This window comes from Macrobrachium nipponense, chromosome 37, assembly GCF_015104395.2.
Source record: "Macrobrachium nipponense isolate FS-2020 chromosome 37, ASM1510439v2, whole genome shotgun sequence".
Lineage (NCBI taxonomy): Eukaryota > Metazoa > Arthropoda > Malacostraca > Decapoda > Palaemonidae > Macrobrachium > Macrobrachium nipponense.
This window is the reverse complement of record NC_061097.1, coordinates 33,729,957-33,737,456: the sequence shown is the minus strand read 5'-3', so window position 1 is coordinate 33,737,456 and position 7,500 is coordinate 33,729,957. Positions and strand designations below refer to the sequence as shown.

The 7,500-nt window shown below is 36.8% G+C and overlaps 1 protein-coding gene across 1 annotated transcript in view; it reads left to right on the top strand.

Moving 5' to 3' along the window:
- Window positions 1-7,500, top strand: part of LOC135208953 (uncharacterized) — a 279,370-nt gene that overhangs the window by 62,213 nt on the left and 209,657 nt on the right. The window lies entirely within an intron of this gene.

Genomic DNA, 7,500 nt, shown 5'->3' with positions numbered 1-7,500 from the left:
GCCGAAGAAAATCGACTATAGTAACAACAATATTCATTCATAAAACTGATAATACAAAAATGTATCCATGATTTCATCAGCATGAAAGTCAGTTGAAACCAAAAGAAGGTAGCCCTGCTTCGATAAAACAAACCGAGTAGGCTGTAGCACAATTATTATGATCTGTACCCTGACTATAGCGTATATATTACATATGTATTACTATCTATTTAATGGGTGCGTAACTCTATTTAACAAATGTTATGTACATAGACATTTTACAGCAATAACTCTAATAATGATAAGAACTTATATGCTACTTTATAGTGACAGTCTTCCAACCACCGCTACATTAATTTTCATATCGTAAACAAAGCTAAAGCGAGTAGGGGAGACCGGGGCTAGTTGGCACACGTTTTACAATTTTGGTCATTGCGAATATAAAACAAACTTGTTGCAAAATCTTACCACCATTGAAAAATATTAACATTCGTCTTTATCATAGAGCAAAATAATTGTTGTTTGCTTTCAACATAAGATAACAATAAGCTTTAGAAAAAAAATAACTTTTCGTGCCACTTGCCCCACGGGGTAAGTTGGCACACATTATGGGGTAAGTTGGTACATTGATAATTAAAAGAAAATTACTACATTGCATTTAAATCAAATAGCAAAAATACCCTCTGAATTTCCAAAATACAAAAATAAGGCATTAGTATTACTTCAGATCATCATCTAGTTGTAATTGTGGCAGGTGTGAAATAAATCCTCGTCATAGTCTTCATGCTCCCACATAGTACATGCCCTGCACTGGACCCACACTTCTCCTGGCTTACCAAACACAGGCTCTCTTCAGCTGAGCTTTCTTCTGGATCAACAAGAGCAGTTCTTAAACTCTGTATCACGCTGATGACTGATCTGAAGCCCATGTGTCTTTTCGGACATCTCTCAATCTGTTACATAACCACCCGTAAAATCAAAATCTTGAAATAGTCTGTAATTCAGAGCTGAAATTCCATCAATCCTAAACCAATTGAAAACATCAGAATAAGTGACAGCTAGAGGTAAAGCCGAGGAAACTTTACCAGGAATGTCACAGATGGGCATACTTGATCCTGGATTACCAGTCATCCACGAATCACATGTCCTGTTAACACATTTCTTCAGATGTCTATAAACACTAAAATCCAGGGGCTGCAACTTGTGAGAACAATGTGGAGGAAATGATAGGACACTAATCTCATTATCCTTCCAAAAATCCAGAAACAAAACTAAAATTATGTAAATAAATAGGCTAACTATTTATTTACATAATTTATATAAGCATTTGCCAACGTGTGCCAACTTGCCCCATTTATTTTGAGCCATCTTGCCCATCCCTACCATTTGGTACAAAAACGATTACCAGTCCACACCAAGAAACCTTGAATTAATAATTTTAATGCTATAGAATCTTTAAACCATAATGAAAACTATGCTATCATTGAAAACTAATCTTTATGAATGTATAGATTTTATAGCAAATAACAGAAAGATTAAAATATTTACTTACTACCATCAAAATAAAGAATTGTCTCATAAATTCGAGCTCCTACGTTCTATCTCTATAGAATTTTGCTGGTAATTGAGGAACCGCGTGGCAATTACACAATATATGTATTGCAGTCATCCTATTGGTAAACTTTAAAGTCATGTTGAGTATGCCAACTTACCCCTGTAGCCAACTAGCCACGGGCTCCCCTACTATATATAATTGAAGTTAGTTGCTTGCTTGACAAAATAATAATATGACTGAATTATTATGGGCCTACAGATGACTGTTATTTATATGAAACAAATAAATTATTTTTGTGTTAGATCAGCCATCGTCAACCGGGGTTCCGTGGAACCTTAGGGTTCCGCGAACGATCGCCAGGTGTTCCGTACGAATTCATGTTTTATTTAATTTGTTATTTATAAGTATATATTTTTCGTTAAACATGGCGTGAGAAATGGGCCCAACACTAACATAAATATAAACCAATACCTATAACTAAGCAGAGAGGAAAGAAGTAAGAGACCAACAGGGGGAAAACTTAATTCTCCTACCTACAATTATTAACTAAATCTTAAATATAAAAGGTATCAAACATCTTAATAGATAATACACAAGAAATAATGAAAATTACAGCATCACTCGTGACAAGATATACACAGATTGGCATATATAAAAATATATATATATATATATAATATAATATTATATATATATATATATCTATATATATATATATATATATATATATATATATATATATAAATATAAAGCGGCAATACGAAATGCCAACAGTCTTGAAAGACTCACTATACGAGAGTAAAAAAAAAAACAAAAAGATTACTCGGGAAGAGCTCCTCACACTGAATAAGGGATGAATGGATGCCCCAAACGATTCAGGCTAAACAGTCGCCTTGCTGAAGGCCGAAATACAGAGGAGCCGTGATCTCTTACATTCACTGGGACCATGCCACGTACCAGGCCAATACTCCGCTATCTGAAGGGCTTGCAGCTACCCAGGTCACCAATACCAAGGGAAAGGAGTCTGTCGTGCTCCCAACCAAAAACACAAGGGGAATTCCCTACCTGGTAACAACCGCCCTACTTGCACCTTCACGGGCCTCAATGCCCCCACCGCTGCAGCTCAGAAGGACGTCGTAGAAAAATACAGTGAAGTCTCCCACGTCCACTCTGTCGGGATCCAGCGCCGATATCAGAGCCCGCGGGAAAGTACACACTGTAAGGGGAAAGTCACCGCAGATGGCAGAAATGCCCCTGCGCCTTCAACCTGGCGACAAATCCTTCGAAGGGCGATAAGGAAAAATATGCCAGCTGCACAACCATGCGGGGAGAATAGCGAGCCCGAACTGTTCTCGGGAAAAAGTCGCGACCCACCAATATCCTCACTGGTGTCCTTTTCACCAACCACTCAAAGATATAAAAAAAAAAAAAAAAAAAAAAAAAACTAGCATTAATAAGATGCTCACAAACATTTAACGAGCGGGGAGGAGGTTTAACAAGCAGTTCGCTTGACGCTCAGCCGAGACCAAAGTAAAGCTTAAAACTAAAACCTTAAAAACTAATTTCCTTACGCAAATTTTACATACAACAAAATATAACACAAAAGCAGTAACAAGGCTGAGATAAAAATAAAGCAAAAGCAATGCCAATTACGTTAATACATGATAATATATATATATATATATATATATATATATATATATATATATATATATATATATATATATAGGTGTGTGTATTGGTGTTCCTTGGGATGAGGAAAATTGTCTCAGGGGTTCCTCAAAGTGTCAAAGGTTGGGAAACACTTTGTTAGATAAATACAAAGGATATAGAAAGGATAAAAATATTTATTAAATATATCACGATAATGTATAATACGGGTCAATAGTAGCCCACTATACTAATCTAGACATTCATTATCAGGGATTGCCCTTCCCCCTGCCCACCTGTTAGGGTGTGTCTGTCAGGGGGAAACCACCCACTAAAATGTCTGTCATTACCATCACAGCATTCTAGGATATGAAGTGCTATTGTAGTACAAATTTTACTTGGTATCTCCAATGTTGGATGCAGATCCTGCCTCCCCCTCCCCACTCGTTGTGGGGCGTCTGTCAGCGGGTAACCACCCACTAAAACGTCTGTCATTACCACTACAGTATTCTAGGATGTGCAGTGCTATTGTAGTGTAAATTTTACTCAGTATCTCCTAAGTTGGATCTAGATCCAATTAACCCCCCCTTTTCAGTGCGTCTGTCAGGGGGAACCCACCCTCCAAAATGTCTGTCACTGGTCATTCTATAATCGGGAGAGTCTGCAGATATATTATATATTAGTTTCATCTGGTATCTCATACATTGGATCTAGACCCAAAATCTAACGAGCAATTAGTGGTGCTTGTTAAGTAAGCCACCCATATATTTTCGGCAGACGGTCAGTTTCACAGTTTACAAGTCTACTCCTAACTACCGGTAGGGGTTACAGTCGGTATCTCGTTCGTTGTATCTCAATGGTCCGGGCTGCCGGTCTAATATATATATCCTTTGTTACTTACTTTTTTATTTATTTCTGTATTTTGTCTGGTTTGTCTATACACGTCGACTTTAATAACAGTCTCGGCCCTTGCATAGTCCTTTACAGTATGTGATATCAGCTTGGCATAATATATTCTTTCATTCTTAATTGCGTAGCCTATTCCTCTACGTAAGTATCAGCTGATCAATTGACATTCTGAGCAGTTTTGTGTATACATACACTTTCCTTAGAATTATCGTATTAACTCTCATTGCAATATTGTTTCATCATTATTTAATCTCCTCTAATCTCATGTCACTTACCCTGATAGTCGTAACGCCAGAGAATTTAAACCAGTCAGTCAGATAATCTTCTGTATTCCGTTAATCCTATAAGATAAAAAAGAATACGTCTCTAAAATCTCTGAAACTCAGCGGGTTCCTCTAATCATTGGGTTCTCTGATTTTTATTTCCTGAATAATTTCTGCCATTTTTTCTTTCCAACAACCCTGGCCAGACTTTTTAGCCTAATCTTGGAAGATGAGGGAAAAGACGATGGAGACAGAGAGAGAGAGAGAGAGAGAGAGAGAGAGAGAGAGAGAGAGAGAGAGAGAGAGAGAGGAAATTCATGACTTTGTTGATTTTAAAGTCTGCTATAGTTATTGTTGATTTTAAAATCTGCTATAGATAACTAATAATAACGTGATATTAGGATGCAGATAGATAGATACCCCTTCTAAAGTCAGAGAGAGAGAGAGAGAGAGAGAGAGAGAGAGAGAGAGAGAGAGAGAGAGAGAGAAGGACAAATTTGAAATTTATGAGATGCTGGCATGAAAGTCTACTATAAACAACTAATGACTATGCAGTATAGTATGTAGATAGATAGACACCCCTTCCAGAAAAGGAGAGGGAGAGAGATATTTAGACACATAGTGGAGTTTATTGGCGTTTATTCCAGAAAAAAATATCAGTTTAAACGACTTTTATACAGCCTAATTGCCCAACTTACACTTGTTAACCTGTAATTATGCTTTTAATGTTCAAGTGAAGTTGTTGCTTCAGTAGCCCAAGACTCAAGCCAATTAGCTTCTATTCCTTCATTTATATTGGTTTCTTGCTATTCCTTTTTTTACTAGATCCCTTCTTTCTTCTGCCCTTACTCTAAAATCTTCTAGTTTGTGAGATGAGAGTGAGAATTATATTCTTGGAAAGTGACTTGGAAGGTTGAGTTCCCCCATTTGTTCTGAGGAAGAGGAAACCGTTTCCTTCCAATATCTACCAACAGAATGATTTCTAACCCTGATTAGCATGGGGAATTTCCTTAGATTTTTTTTATCCATCCATTAGGAAGGGGCTTTTGACCCCCTTTTAGAAAGTGGCAGGTCTCACCTGAAACGCTTTAAGGCTCGGGAGAGTATTATTCATATAATGAAATTTTTTTTAAGTCTCATTATCTCGAGTCCAGTATTGAGCAGTATTAGCTTAGAAGAGAAATGAGTCATATGGAACATTGGGAAGGCTCAATATAAGGCTAATTCGCAAGACGCAGCCATGCTTTTTGACAGGACACATTTCATTATTATTATTATTATTATTAGTTAGTATTATTATTATTATAACGGGGCAGTTATTAACGTGAATGATACATTATTTCACATTAAGTAGATGTTGATTATGATTATTATAATCATAATCATATGACTATAAACCAAACTAACTATATAATTGAAAATGTTTAATATGAAAGAACATCTCTGATATAGGACCTTTTCCGAAAAGGCCCTTCTTTACCCCAGACATTGAGCCTTCGTGAGCCCTCACCGGGCAAAAGAACCAGAGGGACTTTATGAATTATTTATGGGGGGAAAACTTTGGAATAATAATTCTAGATGATAAAATTGCCCACAATAGAAGGCGTGTCCCTGGAGGTCAGTGAATTAAGTGAATGAAATAATAAACGCTAAAGTTGGCTCACGCACAAAAGGTTTAATTCATTTCGGTTTCATTTCGCAGCCATTTTGGTTTCCAGGCATTTGTGATGCATGGGGTCGGTTGATGTTGTTTTAATTGTGGTTGGGTATTTATTGTGGTCTCTCTCTCTCTCTCTCTCTCTCTCTCTCTCTCTCATCGAGAGTGCTTTGTGGAATGGGATGTCGGTTGGGTTTGTGTACGAAATCAGACACATACGCTCTTGGGCACACATACACACACACACACGTACACGTGTATGTATGTATATATATACACACACGGTATTCATATGTATGTACATGTCTGTGTGTGATTTGTATAAGGAATCACACATACACGTACATACATCTACATGCATATAGAAAGTGTGTTAGAATATATGCGCAATTTGTGTATGTGTTCGAATCTATGGCTTCCATCCATCCTTGCATTCATGTACACATCTTTTGACATTCAAGGGCATGTAAAACAAACAAAAGATAAAATAAATAAAATAGATAAGATAAAAAAGAAGGCTCCCCGTCTTCATACGACAATGTCCACTTCCCCTTTTTCGAAGGGGAAATGTCTTTCCCAGCTATTTTTATCGAGTTTATATTTGGGGGGACTGCCGAAGGGGAAAGGTTGGTTCTGTCTGTGTCCCGAGATGTCGAATTGTCCCGTCGTCTGAGACTGATGATGGCTTCCTCGGGCTGTCAAACAAGGATTTAGGAGATGCGGAATCTGTTGGTCACTTTGGCCAAGGATGTGGGGCGTGTTAGATTGCCATAGTGGCTTTCTAAGTTCTTCAGTTTCTCGTACTTTTCGCTCACTCGGGGAGTAAGACTACAAACTACTGTGATGTTGTTTGGGGGGGGGGGGGGGGGGGGGGGGGGTAGAAAAGCCTAAAAATGTCTGAAAAAGGTGTTTCGCGTTGAGTTAAAGGTTCAGGAATTTTAGAATAGGATATTTATGATTTATTAGAATGAATATGTAAAAAATAAATAACGTGATTTCAAACAGTACAGAAAAATGATTTCTAATAAAATGTAGAATATTTATTTTAATTTTCGTTAGCGAAACCACGCCCTATTTGACCGTAGATTTTAGCACGCGCCCTGAGTAAGGTGGAAGTTGGATCACGCATTGTTCTGTTGTGTGATTTTCATTGCAGCGAGTGAATCCGAAGGCGGAATAAACGGTAGCAGCAGTATTGCTGGTTTTGGCCTTCATTTTATCGTTACTTTTACCTCTATACCTTTCTCTTGTTATGCTATTTATCAGTTTTAATTTAATGCTATATTAGTTTATAATTTACTTAGTAAATATATTGGTTATTTAAAACCTCTCTCCCCTCATGTAAATGTGTGTGTGTGTGTATATATATCTATAAAGCATATATATATATATATATATATATATATATATATATATAAATTGATATAAATTATTTATCTATCAGTATACCTGTTATATATATATATATATATATATATATATATATA